At 46.9% G+C, this 17607-nt stretch overlaps 1 pseudogene; it reads left to right on the top strand.

Moving 5' to 3' along the window:
• The first annotated feature begins 5121 nt into the window (after nt 1-5121).
• Nucleotides 5122-17607, top strand: part of LOC134362466 (taperin-like) — a 41749-nt pseudogene continuing 29263 nt past the window's right edge.

The raw sequence follows: 17607 nt of genomic DNA, 5'->3' as shown, positions 1-17607 counted from the left end.
GCAAGGTGGAGTGGGGGCACCAGGGCAGGCTTGGGCGGGTGACACAGGCCACAGAAGTTTCCAACAAACTCCCAAGAGCCAACCCTGAATGTGTCAGCAGTTGGGGAGGGAGAGTGTTTTCAATGAGACAAGGATGGGGAGAAATTTTTTAGTGAGCAGCTAGTATACACCTGGTGTCTCAGACAATGTGTCCTTTGATCCTCCAGATAACTCCAAGGGGCAGTTACTGTCACCACCTTTGGTTTACAGAGAAGGAAACCCCGGGCATCGGAGCAAGGGTGTGAACCTGGTGGCCCATTCCAGGGCCAACGTCCTTCCCAGGGCATTGCGCTACCCCACGGTCCCCTCAGGACAGGGTCATCCTCCCCTTTTACAGTTGGGGAAACCAAGACTCAGGGCGCTGTGAATCTGCCATCACACAGTGAGTGGCTTGTTCAGGAGGGGACGTTCCCACTGAGCCCTCGTGAGGCCCATTCCTGGCTCGTTCCTTTCTGCTGTGATATAGAATAACTGGTAACGCCCATTGAGGAGAGAGGCTGTCTCTCCCCGAGCCCCAGGCCACCTTCTCACAGGGCCAGTTTCCAGGAAGAGAGCTAGAAGTTACCAAGCGCCTCCCCCCATGCATGCAGTTGAGAAAAGGACTCTCCAGGGGTGTTGGCAGGATGGGACCCAGGTCCGCTGTCCCTGCCTGGCATCTCTCTCCTCCCAAGGCTTCCTGCCCCCACCTCCGCCCAGGTGAGCAAGGGGTCAGCTGCGTCAGGAGGAACTCTGAGGGACTTGCCTGGACAGCTGTCCCCTCACTCCACCCACCTCCCACCTCCCTGCCGCTTCTTTCCCAAGGAGGGAGAGAATTATTTGTTTTTCCTGTTGCCCTGATTTATGGGCCACTTTGTTCTTTATCTATTTGCACAAACTCGGTAAAGTGACCTGCTCCTTCCCAGAGGTCAGAGATTCTGTCAACACCTCAGGGTCACAGGTCAGTCGACCTGCCCAGGGCGGAAGGGGTTACAGGAGGTCACCTGGGAACAGACTAGTAGATACCAATTTGGCTGAGGCTAAGCATCTCTTCATCGGGACTCAAGAGAGCTGAGATGGAGAAACCATCACACACAAAGCACCTACTATGTGCCCATGCAAAGAGCACCTACTATGTGCCAGGCTCTGAGCCAGGCATTCCAACATGACCCCACCAGGGAGGGATCAGGGTCTCCTTTTTGCAGAGGTGAGAACTGAAATTTGGGGTGACTTATCCATCATGGCACAGGCAGAGAGGTAACACGAGGCTCACCTCAAGCCTCCCGTCATTTTCCCGTCACATCTGTCCTGCCCCAGGCACATGGGCCAGGGGGCTCCCCAACCAGGGCCAACTTGTGCCTCTTCTGGCAGGCTCTTGGGTTGGAAAGGCCAGACCAGCTCACTGTCTGCCTATCAGCCTCCCCTCCGTTGGGAGCACAGCACCTCCTCCCCTGCACCTCTCTGTGGACCACAGGGCTGCTCTCTTACAGGGTCTCTGGGTTGTGTCAATGTGAAGGTCAATGGGGGCAAATTCGAGCCCCTCCATGGCTGCACCGCTTCATGCATTGGTGGGTGGATCGGAGCCCTGCCCAGCCCCCAGCATCAAGTCCAGGGAAGGGCTCAAGAGGCACAGACTACAACCCTCAGCAAGTGGCAGATGCCCTTTGGAGGTGAGACTTGGGAGATCTTCATCTCAGAGCTCTGGTCTCCTCCACCAGTGCAATGGCATCGACTTCCCAGGGACAGGGCGAGGATCTGGGGGAACATACACGGGAGTGCTCTGTGAACTCTAAGAACTTTCCATCTCTTCATTTCACAGATGGAGATGATGGAAACCCAGCAAAGAAATGCACCTTGGACAGGGGAGCCAAACGGCACCAAACCAACACGACCTGAGATTCGGCTCAACCAGACCACTCGATCTACAACATAACACAGGCCCTCTCACCAGGGCAGGGAAGGTGTAGACACCCTGTATTGTTTGGGGGAAATCTCACCTTAGTGAGACTGTGCCTAAATACTCTAAGTGAAGATCTGAGGCAGTTATTTAGGTAATTAATGTCAGAAACACTCCCACAGATTTTTTTTCTCAATTATTAGCATATTTCAGGTGTAAAGTGGTGGGTTTTTCACTCAAATTACTTGGTTAATTGTCTTGCAGGTGTAGACACATTTTCAGAAGTAGGAGATTGCCAACACTGTGTACCGAGACCCCAGCCCCAGGCACCTTGGCACAGAGAGACCTTTGTGAGGGAACCGTCTAGTAGAAATAGCCGTTGTTACTATTTGAGAACATGAGATGGTGGAAAATTGGCACGTGAACAAGTGCAGAAAACGCGTCCCCCCGGGGATTGCCTGTGTGGGCAGAGAGCACTAATGAGTTCCCTAATCATTATTTCAAAACTGACCTGGTAGGAAATTTGGCCCCTGGAAATACTGCCAGGATTTTTGAAATTAATACATTTAAAGAATGTTTAAACATCAGAGATGGATAGCTCTTAAAGTCATCTAAGCAAACACCCTCATTTTATAGGTGGGAGTTCCACGGCCTGAGAAGGGTGGCCACCTGCCCAGGCTCACGCCACGAGGGAGGGCAGGGAGGGACTGCAGCCCGGCTGGCCTCTCTCCACCCCCTTGCCAAGCTGAGTCTGGCTTTTGTCCCCTTGGCTCAGAGGAAAGAACCTATCGCTTCCCCTGCTCAGGGCCACCTCCACTGGCAACAGCTCCCAGCAGAGAGAAGGGGCTCTGACCCTATCTGGTCAGTCCACACCTACCTGGGGCTTTTGTCCCCACCCTCCTCTCGGTGTCTTCAAGGAGCCAGGCATTTAAGTTTCACAGAGGGTTGCATGGTTATCTTCATTTCACAGATAAGAGAAACTGAGGCTCAGAAAGCTAGGAGGCTTAGACAAAGACATCCAGCTAGGAATTGTAACCCAAGTCTGATCAATTTGAAATTACATGAAATTATTTAAATTACAATTCCATGTTATTCATTTCACCAGCAGCCTCCTCTGTGTGTTTGCAGGCGACACATTGGGGTTCAGTACAGCAGGACAGGAGGAGAAACAGGGTAGGGGATGGGGCTCAGTGAAGTGTCCCGGGCTTGTCAGGTACCACATGACCTTGGAAAAGTCCCTTCCCAGCTCCAGGCCTCAGTTGTTCCACCTTTAAAGTGATGGTATTAAACAAGATACTTATAGGCTCTCAGCACCCCAAAACCTGGTGCCCTTGATTCCATCCACTCAACGATTCCCTCCTAAAAACACGCACCCACCCTGGGACCCGCGGGCAGTTTTGAGTTGATTCCTTTCCCCATTCGCTCATCCCACAGATGCTTATTGAGAACGTGTTTCGTACCGAATACTGTGGCGCTTTCACATCTACGAGCTCTGTTCTTTCTCACAATATTTTTATCCCAGTCAAGGGGAGATCAGATCGATGCTCAGGCCAGGTAGGTGACTTGGCAAGGCTGTGCATCTGTGCTGCCTCAGATCTGGGGCTGGTGTTTGGGTCTTGTGACCCCAGATCCAGCACTCTTCCCCAAGACCGGAGTGCCTTTCCGGGCTCACAGCCCAAAGTACCCAGAGAGGTTCCCATGGCTCAGGCCGGTGAGCAGACACAGTAAGCTGTGGGAGGGCCATGGACGCAGCGGCCAGCCATTCCTGTGCCAGGAAGCTTTTTCCTCCCAGCACTGAAGGGCCAGGGCCCAGGACCCTCCCTCTGCCTTTAGTAACCTTGGTAAACTGACCACAGCCAGGCTAGCAATGGGGCACAGCCTGCAGCCCCTCCTTTATGCTTTCGGGCAGAGACTTTGCAGTTTGAACCCAGTCAGTGGAGGCCCCACAATGCCACAGATGTGCCAGCTGTGACCTCTGAGAAATGCTCTTCATGCTCCCCACGCACGAGGAACCATGCGTGGCCCTCCCAGCTTCTCAGATTCTGCCACCAGCGCAGCGCTCCCACACATCCCTTCCTCCCGGGGGAGGTGCAGACAAGAGCGCATTCAGTCCAGGCACAATCAGCACGTATCTCTCCCCTGCCCACTCCCCACCCCTCCTGCAGGCCGGATCAAGTGTCAAACAGGCAGAGCTGGTTCTGAGAAAAGCCCTATTCCCTTAGTGCCCTGGTCTCCATGTCCCAGAAAGAGGTTTGGGTTAGAATCTAAATTCCTGGGTACAAGACCAGTTGGCATTCATGACCTCCATGACCTTGGGGAAGTCCCTCTCTCTGTAGACCTCTGTTTCTTCATCTGTAAAACAAGTCTGTTAAGGTCATCTCCTTCATTGAGACCCCCAGTGGTCAGGCCTCACACACAGTGTGTACACAGTAGTGATGTTGAATAGACATTTGTCATTCTCTTCGTTGACCAAAAAAAAAAAAAAAAAAATCTGAACCTACTCTCTGTATGTGAGATATCAGCCACCTTGAGCCTCGGCGGGAGTGAAAATGGTCGGTCCTCATGTCACTAGGCTCCCAGCCAAAGCAGGAGCTTGTGTCCTGGGCTCTACTGATCAGTTGCAACTGTCTAGATTTGACAGTGGGCTAGTGAAGCAGAAAGTGGGGACCATCTGTGGTGGGGAAGGGGGACACAGGAACTGCAGCAGATTGAGCTCCTGGGCAGGAGTGGCCACTTACCAGGTGACTGTGGCCATGTCCAGAGTCTAGCATCCGAGGCTGGGCTCATCAGTGGAGCAAGTGACCACATCTAGTGATTGATGGCGGAGGTGTTCATGTCCTCGCCAGCCAGTACTGTCTCTTGATTTTTGCCCCAGGCCTAGTTCTGAGCCCTCCTGGACTCACTGAGCCACCCTCTGATTAACTCCCTTTCTGTTCATATTGGCCAGCATTGTTTCCATTGCTAGCAATTAAAAACTCCCACTGCTAAAGATGCCAACGGATTGACCATTTCCCAAGCTGTCTAAAGTCTTGGATTCTGCTCTTGACCTTGTCTCTATCTCTGTGACCTTGGCCTGGTCTTCAGCTCTTGGAGCCTTTGTTTCCTCCTCCATAAAATGCAGATTGTAATAAATACACATGATATTGCTTGAAAGAGTAAATGAGATGACGTGTCGGTTCAGCAAAGCCTTCTAGCACGGAGCACATCACATGGCCGTGCTCAAGTTCTTCTTCCCTTCCTCCCTGACTCCCTGGACAGGGTCAGACTGCAAGAGCACGAGACTAGAAGAATGGAAAGTGCATTCACGGCCTGGACGGCTGCAGCATCCTGTGCCAATCCCCTGCCTCTTGCCTTTGCTCCAGCGGTTCCTCTTGCTGGGATCGCCCTCCCTCCACTTCACCACCGACATCGGTCTGGCCCAACACACCTTCCCAGCCCTGTCCTACTTCCTGCCTCCTCTCTAGCTCAACCTGTGCTCTGCAGAGCCTGTGTCTTCTTCCCCCAAAACCTTAGCTTGTTCCTATGCATCACCCACCTCTTTCCTCTTTATTTGCCCAGGCCCTACCCGTCCCGATCCCTCCCCATATCTTCCTGTTCCCGGCTGTGGTGAGCACTCCTTCTCAGTGCTCCTGGAACACCAGTGGGAAGAAGGAGACGCCCCTGCAGTCCAGGGCTCTATCTTGGCCATCTCCAAATCCCCGACCTCTGACCCCAGGCTGACCCTGAAGGAGCCGGAGCCTCCGCCCTGCCCGTTTTGGACAGTGCCTCTCAGTGCATCCTGTAAGTCGGCATAGGATGGGACCCACAATCTCCATCTGAGAGATGAGAAACACTCAGGGTGGGGAATGACTTGCCCAGAGCCAGCGTTTGTACCCAGGTCTGACTCCAGCCCCAGGCTCTTCCCCTTCCACTCTCCGGGGCCTGCTCGTGTGAGCGCTGCCCCTCCTCACCCTCCCTGCAGGCCACGGGGCCTCAGTGGCAGCACAGAAGGCAAACTGTTTTCATGATAATGGAGAGATATTACAACCTTGTTACTTAGTTTGCACTATTTCTCCACTTCACACAAATTTCTATTTAAGAGAAGAAAGAAGGAAAGAGAGAGAGAGAGATTTTAGTGGGGAGAAAACTATTGCTGCCTGTAGGTAATTAGGGGTGTATTTTGGTGCCAAAGCAGGGAACAGGCTGAGGAAGTTGACAAAGGTAAGGATCGTTTGACAAACGAAAAAGAGATTGGTCTTTCTCTTGAATCACAAACAATCCTCATTTTTCCCTTCCTTTCCAGAAATAAACTCTGCCAGCTTACGCTGACATCAGGCCTCAAAATGGGCCAAGTCACAGGACATGGAAAGTTCCTTGGACACTATGCAGCTTGAGCCCTGGCTGCACAGGTGGGGAAACAGAGGCCCCGCAGGTGAAGGCCTTACCCAAGGAAGGCACCTAGTGAGTCAGGCGTAGGGTCTTACATCAGAAATCTGCTGTCCAGTCTGCCACAGCTAAAGAGCCCCTCCCATACCACCAGCCCACTAACAGAGCCTGGTTCTCCACTCACTCCTGCCCTAAAAACTGCCGCGGCCCTGGGTGAAGCAGCATTTGGGCAGGGAACATCCATGCTAAATTGAGGATTGAGCCAAAGCGTCAGGGGAGTGCAGGGTCAGAATTGCATTTGAAAAATATTCTTCCTGCTCAGTGGCTTATCCAGTGTGTTTGACATCCAGAGTTGAATATTTTTTAGCACCCTCTCCTCTGTAAACCAAATTATTTTCATTCACACACAATGCTTTCTTGATCAGTTCTTTAGCTTTAAAACAGGCAATTAACAATAAAAAGTGAAAAATGCATTTCACTTTCAAAGATACTATACAAATTTAGTAAAATATTTTATGTACAAACTAAAGTTTGCACTTACCAAACAAACATATTAAACCTCACAGCTCACCTCTTTCTCTGTTTTAAATTTTAAACACCAATAAAAATTTTAAATGTGTTCACATGAAGGATAGACTCAAGGATAGACTGAAGAACTTGAGTTCTGTTTCTTTGTCTTTACAATCTCTGTGCTATTATTCATTTACTTCAAATGTACTGTTTAAATTCAGTTGTATGTGGTACCAAAGGGTTGGCGACATGAACTGCACCAAAGCCAGCCCAAAGAAGTCTAAACCACTATAAACTTATTCTCAAATCCCACACATACAGCTCAGTGCATATGTGTTGAGGGGGCCAATTATACATGAGTTCTCCAAATTAACATCTACATAGAATCCAATGTTTGCTAAAGAATAAGTAATTTAAAAGTCATAGATATGTATATCCATATATATATATGAATAGATATCTTTAAATCAGTGAGAAAAGAAGTATTTCATGTTTTTGTGTTTTATTCTGTTCTTTACTGTGAATGGACCTTCATGTAAAATTTAAGGACAGGATCTGATGCAAAATAAGCACTCAATAAAAATTAAGCCACTGTGTTATTATAGTCAATTTGCACTCCTGCTGAATTCCTGTCAAAGAAGCAGAATGTCACTATTGATAATAGCTAAAATATATCAGGCACTTACCTTGTGCCAGCCAGATGTCCTTATATGTAGTCATTAAAATAACAGCGATGCAGATGAGGAAACTGCCAGAGAGATTAAGTCATTTGCACAAGGCAACACCCTGACAGGTAGTGAGTGCCCTGCCAGTGCTGAGCCGGTGGCTGACATTTGCTGCTGTACTTGACCATCACCACCAGGCTGCCCTGGGTTTCCACCCAGTTGTCAGATGGGGACTATCGAGATTCAAGACATGGAGTGATGGGCCCAAGATCCCACAGCCAGCAACAGGCAGAGCTGGGATTGATCAACGTTTGAGTGATGGTGAAGCCTTCAAAAGTTGGAACCAGAGGACACCTTGAAATCCTGTTGTCTAACCCCCTGTATCTGAGTCTGTTTGGGCTGCCATAACAAAATATCACAGACTGGGTGGCTTATACAACAAAAATTTATTTCCTCCTAGTTCTGGAGGCTGAAAGTTCAAGATCAAGGTGTCAGCAGGGTTAGTTTCTCCCGAGGCCCCTCTCGCTGGCCACCTTCTCACTATGTCCTCACATGGTCTTTTCCACAATCCCTGGTGTCTCTCTGTGTGTCCAAATTTCCTCTTCTTACAGGGACACCAGTCCTATTGCATTAGGGCCCGCCCTAATAACCTCATTTTAAACTTAGTCACCACTTTAAAGGCTGTATCTCCAAATATAGTTCAGAGGGACTGGGGTTTAGGGCTTCAGCATATGAATGGGGGGGGGTGCAATTCAGTCCATAACACATCTGTCTTCACCAGGAAGGTGTCTGGGGCTAAGCAGAAGCTAAGCAAAGTGGGGATCAGATTTCAGACTTCCAGGACACTGTTCAATGCTCCTTCCAGCATGGAATCTTCTCCTATAAAACTACTGAGCTCTACTCTCCCACCTCTTCCCCCTCACCTAGGCTTGCTTAGGTACCAGCCACATTCCCCAGTGTTTAACATGAATTATCTCATTAATCCTCAGACACCATAACATTGTGCTTCTTCCAGTGAGAATAAGTACAGAAAAGAACTGTCCAGAAAGTACACACTTTGTTCTCTACTCCGAACAAAAGAGGCCACTTACCTTAATGAGGAATTCAGCCATGGGTCATCAGAATAATACATTTTTTCTATTCAACAAATATTTATAAATGCCTCCTATGTGCAGGAACTGTTATAGGGACTGAGGATTGAGCCATGAACAAGACAGGCCAAATCCTCGTGCTCTGACACATTTTATGGAGAGAGACAGACATATAGGTGTTAGGAAAACAACTCAGGGAAAGGTGATAGAAAAGTCAGGGGAGATGCTATGTTATATAAGGCATCGAGAGAAAGCTGCCCATGGGTACATTGGGGCAGAGACCTAGATGAAGTGAGGGAGCAGACTAGGCCGACATACAGCTGGCCCTCTGTATCCGTGGATGCAGAACCTGCGGATACGGAGGGCCAACTAAGGGACTTGTGCATCTATGGATTTTGGTATCTGCCAGGGGTCCTGGAACCAACCCCTGTGGATACCAAGGGATGACTGTACGGGGAAAATAGAGTTTCAGGCAGAGGGTGCAGCAAATGCAAAGGCCCTGGGGCTGGAATACACCTGTATTCTTGGGACAGTAAGAAGGCAGGGTGACCGGAGTGTAGCAATCAAGGGGGTGAGTAGGCCATGAGCTCAGAGAGGCAGTGGGGGCCTGACAATGAAGGGATTGACAGGCCATTGTGAGGCTCAGCTTATATTCTGAGTAGATGGAGCATGAGCACAGTTTTGACCAAACGTTGACATCACCGTCTGACTTACATTTAAAGCTGTTAGTATCCCCTTTTTCTGTGAACTAATTTCTTTGCCCATTTTTTTACTGGGGTGAAATTCACATAGGATAAAATTAACCATTTTAAAGTAAAAAATTCAGTGGCGTTCAGTAAGTACATTCACAATGTTGTGCATCCGCCAACTCTATCTTCCAGAACATTTCATTAGCCCAAAACAAAACCACATACCCACTAAGGAGTTATTTTCATTCCCCACCTCCCCCAGTCCCTGGAAACCACCAGCCTGCTTTCATGGACTTACCTGTTCTGACTATTTAATATAAATGGAATCATATAATATGTGAGCTTTGTGTCTGGCTCCTTTTATTTAGAAATATTTTTCCCATTCATCTACATGGCAGCATGGATCAGTACCTCATTCCTTTTTATGGCTGGATAATACTTTACGTATGCATATATATATATATACCAAATTTGTTTACCATTTATTCATTGATGGACATTCCATTTGTTTCTACCCTTTGGCTCCTGTGAATGATGCAGCTCTGAATGTTTGTGTACGAGTACTTGTCTGGGTACCTGATTTCAACTCTTTTGGGTATATGACTAGCAGTGGAATTGCTGGGTCTTATGGTAATTCTGTGTTTAACGATATGAGGAACTAACAAAACGTTTTTCATTGCAGCTGCACCATTTTACATTCCCACCAGATGTGTATTAGGATTCCAATTTTTTCAACACTTGCTACTTTTCATTTTTTGTCTTTTTAAAAAATTATTATTATTATGGACATCTTAGTGGGTATGAAGAGGTATCTTCTTATGGTTTTGATTTGCGTTTCCCTGATGGCTGGTGATGGCAATCATCTTTTCATGTGCTTTTCGACCATTTGTATATCTTCTCTGGAGAAGTGAGTTATGTTCTAAAAGCATCACTCTGGCTATTGCATGGAGAACAGATGGGGATTACAGGTGGGTGGGGTGTGGTCAGGGGAAGGTGCAAGCAAAGACTCAAGTCAGAGGGCCCACAGTCAACCAGAGGAGAGTGGATGAGGGCTTAGGCCCAAGGTAACACTGGAGTGTGTAAGAAGCAGGTGGATTCTGGACCCATGTTGAAAGTAGAGCTACTGGGGTTAAGAATGACTGCTGCACCTCAGGGGACACTCTCTTCTCTGTTAGCTTACCAGCTGGGACTGCAGAAGGGCAGGGAGTCCATCCATGGAGAAATTACTCTCCTCCCTTCCATCACCAAAAACTATGAAGCAGGCAGAGGTGGGTGCTCAGTGTAAAGAGGAAACTTAAAACGAAAGTAATCTTGAGCTCTCAGCAGCAACATGGCCCTAGAAGCAGCTTTGGCAAGCAATCAAACTCAAGAGATGTCTTTGCAACTGTCCTTGATCCTTCAGGCTGCTGTAACAAAAATACCTTAGACTGGGTAATCTATACACAATAGAAATGTATTGCTCACAATTCTGGAGGCTGGGAAGTCCCAGATCAGGATGCCAGCAAATTTAGTGTCTTATAATGGCCTGTTCCTCATGGATTGGTGCCTTCCCTGTGTCCTCACATGGTGGAAGGACAGAAGGGCTAAGCAGCTCCCTCAAGCCTATTATATGAGGGCTCTAATCTCATTCACAAGGGCTCTGCCTCATGACCTAGACACCTCCCGAGGGCCAACCCTTAGTACTAACACGTTCGGGATTCGATTTCAACACCTGAATTTTGGAGGGACACGTTCAGAACACAGCAGCCATCTTCTGGCTTTGTTCTTAAATAAATTTGATGTCAGGATGATCTAGATTCACAATCTCTCCCTTCTCTACAGCATTTGTCAACATTCAAAGCACTTTCACATCGATTATCTTAATACATTGGCTACCCCTATTTTATAGGGCAAACTGAGGCTGTATCATTAGACCTAGAATTGAAGCTGTTTTTACAAAACGTTGGAGGGAAGATTTCACAGAGAAGGTACAATTTAAAAGTGCTGGGCCATCAGTGAATATATTCAACCACAATTATTTTCACAAATAATGCACCAATATTCTTATATTCTCCCACATGAACAATCATATTGTTACTTCATTGTAAACATGATGTCTAACATCTTGTAAGGTGCTTTAGTCTTTATAAATTCTGTCCATTTTCATCATTTTATTTGATTTTTCCTATCACTTTATAAAATGTGGATTATTAGTGTCTTGGTCTATTTGGGCTGCTATAACAAAATACCATAAATTGGGTGGCCCATAAACAACAGAAATTTTTTTCTCACAGTTCTGGAGTGTGGGAAGTCCAAGACTAAGATGCTGACAGACTCAGTGTCTGGCAAGGACCTGCTCCCCAGTTCACAAATGGCTCCTTCTCGCTCTGTCCTCATGTGGAGGAAGGGAGAAGTCAGCTCACTGGGGCCTCTTTTGTAAGAGCACTAATCCCATTCATGAGGACCCAAGGCTCTCACCTCCTAAAATCATCACATTGATGATTAGGTTTCAACACATGACAGAAACATTCGGACAATAGCAATTAGTATCTTCATTTTGTATATTTGTAAATGGAACCTTAAAAAGGTGAAACAAAGTGCCTACAGCTGTATGGGAGGAAAGATTCAACCCCAGGAGGTCTGACTCCAAGTTTCATACCCTCTAGCTTAGCCTCTCAGGGGCAGGAACCAGCCTGAGGGGAAGAGTTTTATGCATATCAGGCACCCCTCGATACTGCCCACAAAACAGTCACCGGCTGAGTGATCTCAGGCAAGTGATCTATTGGATTTCAGTCTTCTTATCTACACAATGGAGCTAAACAATAACTACCTTTCTAAGATGTTGCAAGGATTTGGTCTGATTTAGCCAAAGTACATACTGCAATGCCTGGCACATAGTAGACATTCAAGAGATAGCAGCTCTTAATAAAGTTGAATTAGCCATTAGCATCAGAGCAGAGGAAGGCAAGGGCTGGGGGGAAAGCACCGAGCTCTGAGAACTGGAAGGGGGTGGGTAGAAGGAGACTAGCATATTACTTTGGCAGGTGGCCAGCCATTAGCTGGAGGAGACATCATCTCACATGGGCATCTGGTGCCAGAAGAGATACCAGGCCGTTTGTCACACCTGCCAGGAAAAGGGGGCTTGCCTGAAGGGCCAGCTTGGAGTCTGCTGAGGCCCACAATAAATCTCCTGGCTTGTCCAGGCAAGACGACCCTGGGCAGTGTCCCTGGATTCCCTGACCTCTCCTACACACCTCTCTCATGGGCGATGATCCACACTTCTCCCCTGATGGGTGCCCCTTCCCCAGCCTCCATCACCTCTCACCAGAATCACACACTGCTTCTTCAGCCCTTGCTCCAGCTCCTCTTGCCCCACCCAGGGTGCACACTGCCACTGTGCAGTGGAGGAAGGACAGGGCTGCCATGTCCACCTGCTGTCATGGCCATAGGGGTTCCCCCACCACTGTGCAGGAATGAGGGGGTGACCAGCTGCTGTGTGTACAACCCAGGGCCTCTATAGCACTTTTGGCAAGTGTTTAGTCTCTTAACACCTCTATGTTCTCATCTGTAAACTGGGGTGATGACAGCACTCATCCAGCATTGCTATGAGGATAAAAATGTGCATTATTTAGAAGGGTTCCTTGGCACTGGAGAAGCACACAATATATATCCTCCAGTCTTCTTAAAAGTAAAACCCAAACTCCATAGCTTTCATTCCTAATCTGTTTTTCTCTCCAGCTTTATTCCACATTACATCTCTGCACATCTCACATTTGAGTCACAGCCATGTACGCCAAGTCCCCATACAGGTCCCTCTACGTGTAAGCCCTCCTGGCTCACCCTCACCTCCATGAAGCCTTCCTTGATCCCCACCGCCAGTTACAAAAAGTATTTCTCATGCTCTCTCTTGGCTCAGTAACTGTCACTCTGCTTTGTGGTATAATTATGTGTGTGCACGTGTGTGTGCACTCACATGTAGTCTGCTTCCCCAGCCACTCTGGGCTACTTTGGGCCTGACCAATCTCCATGTGCCCAGTGCCAAGCACAGGACCTAGTATCAGGTAAATCATGTGTCTAATCTTCATCTTGCTCCACATCCATGACTGATACATGATCTCTAAGACAATGGTTCTTACATGTTTTCATCTCGGGAACTCTTTACACTTTTAATATTGAGAGCCCCAACGAGCTTTTGTTTATGAGAATTGTATTTGTTATCTATTGCTGAATAAAAATTATTCCAGAATTTAGTAGATTACAACATTTGTCCTCTCACAGTTTCTGTGAGTCAGGAATCCAGCCAGGTTTAGGTAGGTACCATTAGTTCAAGGTCTTTCATGAAGTTGGAGTTTGCTGCTGAGACTATGGTCTCATCTGAAGGCTCAACTGAGGGAGTATCCACTTCCTTGTTTACTCACATGGTTGGTGACAAGGCTCAGTACCTCACAGCCTGTTGGACTGAGGGCCTGAGTTCTTCATCAGCTGTTGGCAGAATCCTCCCCCAATGTTACACCACATGGGGTGCTGCATAAAATAGGAGTTATGTCAGAACAAGTCAAATTTCCCCAACTTTTAAATCCCGAAATCTGAAGGTCTAGAGCATTTGCTGATAATTCATCTTACAGGAGTAAATGTCAAGGAAAAAATGAGAGTCTTTCAGAGAAATGATATGCTACAGAGATGGGCTGCAACCCCAAGCCGGTTGGACAGACATTGGGGATTCTACGTCCCTGCCGTAGAAGGTTGGGATGAGGACAGGGCTGAGAAGGTGCGTAACTAAGGATATGACAAGTGTCACTCTCTTTGAAATGTATGTGAGACCCAAAGTCTGAAGTCTGTGACTTTGAGTAAGACATCTCTGTACCTTAGGTTCTTCATTTTAAACATTCACACATTCATTTGCCAAATATTTATTATGTACCTTCTCTATGTCAGGCACTATTTCAGACCCTGGGGATTCTAGGTGAACAAAACAAAGTTTCTGTCTTCATGAGTCTTAAATTTTAGTAGTGTAGACAAACAACAAACCAACACATAAATACAAAGAGTCTTCAAATTTCATGGAAAGATTCATATTATCTTTTAATTCAATTTTTCCATGAAATTTGTCAAGTACCCTCATATACGTATAACACATCAGATGGTGGTAAGCGCTAAGAAGATAAAACAGGGTGTCCTAGGTTAAATGGTGTCCCCCCAAAATTCATCCCCGTTTAGAACATGTGACCTTATTTGGAAGTAAGGTCATTGCAGACAAAATCAAGTTAAGATGAGGTCAATCAGGATTAGAGTGGGCCCTAAATCCAACATGACTGGTGTCCTTGTAAGAAGAAGAAAATTTGGACACAGAGACACAGACAGATGAGTGAATGCCATGTGACAACAAAAGCAGAGATTGGAGTGAAACAGCTGCAAGCCAATAAACGCCAAGGATTGCCAGCGCCTAGCAGAAGTGACAACAAAAGTAGAGACTGGAGCAATGCAGCTACAAGCCAATGAACACCACAGATTGCTAGCACCTACCAGAAGCTGGGAGAGAGGCATGGAATAGGTTCTCCTTCTGAGCCTCCAGAAGGAGCTAACACTGCTGACTCTGATTTTAGACTTCTGGCCTCAAGAACTGTGACAGAACTAGTTTTTGTTGTTTTAAGCCACCCAGGTTGTGGTCACTTGTTATGGCAACCCTAGGAAACCAATACACACAGTAAAGGGGATTGAGACAGGCAGGAGGGACACTGTTATAAAAGGCGGTTTGGGGAGTTGACAAGGTGACAATTGAGTGGAGGGCTGATGAAGTGAGGGTAATGGCTTTGCAGCTATCTGGCAACAAGCAATTGAGACAGAGGGATAAAAACTGGACCTACTTCATCAAGTAGCTGGGGAATTAAATAAGTTAAATATGTAAATCTCATAGCACAAGGTCTAGCACCTAGATGTTTGAAAAATGTTACCTAATGCTGTTGTTGTTATCATTATTAATATTATTGGGTCGACTGAGTTTCTTAGAGAGCTTTCAGTGGCTTCTTTCACCTTCAGGGCCAAGCTTCTTAGCAAAGCATCTAAATCCTCCCATGATCCAGCCCCTACTGGCATATCCAGCTCATGATCCCTACCTCACACCCTATTTCACTCCCTACTTCATGACCCCTACCTCACATGCTACTTCAAGCCACATGGAACTGAAATCTTTGCTAAGGGCTTCATATGCTGTTTCATGTCTCCAGGCTTTGCACAAGGTGATCCCTCTACCTGAGCACCTACCACCTCTTTTGAACATCAAAGTCAGCTTAAGTATCTCCTCTTTGAACTCTCCCCTGACTCATTCATTTTTTCAACAAATATTTGCTGAAATCTACAATGTGTCAGCATTTCCCAAGTGAGGGTAATCATGACTCAGGCACAGGATCATTCTCCCTCCTTTGTGCTATGTCTTTATATGTGTTCCTTCATTTTACTTATAAGGAAACTGAGGTCTAGAGAGGACAGGTTACTTGAGCCAAAGTGACATAACAAATCAGAGGATGTGAGGTATATGGGAGTTGGTCAGGGACAACCTTTGAAATCACACCATCCTTGATTGTAAACAACAACCAGAAAATGTTGCCAACACATTATAACTAGGCCGTTGTTGACAGCTACTTATTTTTGATCTTCCTTGTAACCCAGACACAGGATTTCAAAGGGGCTGGAATCATGAAGCCTCTGCCCCTCACCTGTCCCTGGCTTGTGTTTGTTATTATTTCTGCATTGTTGGGAGCTGTTGTCCTATGGCCAGGAAACACATATTTCACACTTTGCTGGAAGGGACAAAAGAACGTAGGGGCCAAAACAAAAGTTAGATTGTTATATTGTTCCAAATAAGAATGTGTTGAGTTGTTGCCAGAGATTCAAAAATGACAAGAATGGATATTGTGCATTTTGCTGCCAGAGAGTAAAAATATTTTTTTTGGAAGAGGTCCTGTAGACACTCCCTCCACCGCATATCAGGAAATAAAGTGTTTCAGTTAATGTGTTCATGGCGCTGAGAGATGGAAGGATGGAAAGACCATCAGGCTGTGAGTGGCAGCTCAAAGTGGCGGAGGCAGGTCTGGGAGCCTGGAGAGCTGGGTTCAAGCCCTGCCCACACCACTCACAGGCCACATGACCCAGTCCGTGTCACTTTCCTTCTTCTGGTTGCAAGTTCCTCAGCACTAACTAACAAGGAGAAACTGGAAGTTGTCCCAATGTGACCTCCATGGCAGCAATCTGGGTAGGCTGACCCAACTGGGACTCAAGGACAGAGTCTGTGGACATGAGCTCTGACTGAAAGACCCATGTCCCAACACAAGGAAGGAGAAGCAGATGGTGGCATCCTGTGATGGTGAGGCACCCAGCACCCACGGAGCCTTTTCCTCCTCAAACTCAACTCCTGCAGTTGGCAGTTTCCAAGGTGTTTTCAAACTAAATATCCTATTTGAGGCTCCCAACGGTTCCAGGAGGCTATCAGGACACAGATTATCAACTCAACTTTTCCCATGGGGAAACTGAGGCTCAAAGACTTCAAGTCTGCCTGGCATCTTATTATCCTTGTCCTATTACCCTTCTACAACCTCTCTCTCTGACCTTCTGGGAATGAAAAGGAAGGAGACACGAAACCTGCTTCCTGAAGCTCACAACTTTGTCTGCTGCCTGAATGGGGTGGCAGCCTTCAGGGTGATGGGTAAAGAGAAGCCCAGGAAGGGCCACCACTCCATACCTTAAAATTTCACTGCATATTAAAGCATTGGTCCAAAGGACCAGTCAAATCCTTCCCAGCTTAAAGACTCCCAGACTTAGGGGACAGCGCATCCTCTTTCACTCCCCAACTATCAGATCCTCATAGTGCTTCAGGGTCTAGGAAATGGCAAAGGGATAGAACAGAGACCCTCATCACTGGCGAGATCCAGGATAAGAGGAAACCAACACACTCCTCCTGAGGCTGGAGATTTGATGACTCAAAGTGATCTTTATTTTGGACCTACCCCAAGCTCCAGTTCTTTGGTGCTATCCACAAAGAAGTTAAGGTTACTAGGTATTGATTTGTCCCTTCAAGTCAAAGAACAATGCTTAACAACACTGAGCACTAGCCACGTGCCAAGCACACTCCTGAAATGACATTTTCTTGAGCTCTTAGAGATCTCACCTGCCCAGTTCTTTATTATAAGTACCATTTTAATCCTCACTGCAGCCCTATGAGGCAGGTGACAGTCTCATCTCCATTTTATAGATAAGAAAATGTAGATTTAGAGAGAGAGGTGCATTCACACCCATCAAAAGTCAAAAGTGATACTCCTTTATTCAATATTAGAAACAAAAACACTAAAAACCAAAATGTGCTGATCCCATATGACTTCTTCTTGTTCCTAGCTGCCTTCTTT

This window comes from Cynocephalus volans, chromosome 14 (assembly GCF_027409185.1).
Source record: "Cynocephalus volans isolate mCynVol1 chromosome 14, mCynVol1.pri, whole genome shotgun sequence".
Classification (NCBI taxonomy): Eukaryota; Metazoa; Chordata; class Mammalia; order Dermoptera; family Cynocephalidae; genus Cynocephalus; species Cynocephalus volans.
The sequence above is the reverse complement of the archived record's forward strand: the minus strand, read 5'-3'. Positions and strand labels throughout refer to the sequence as shown.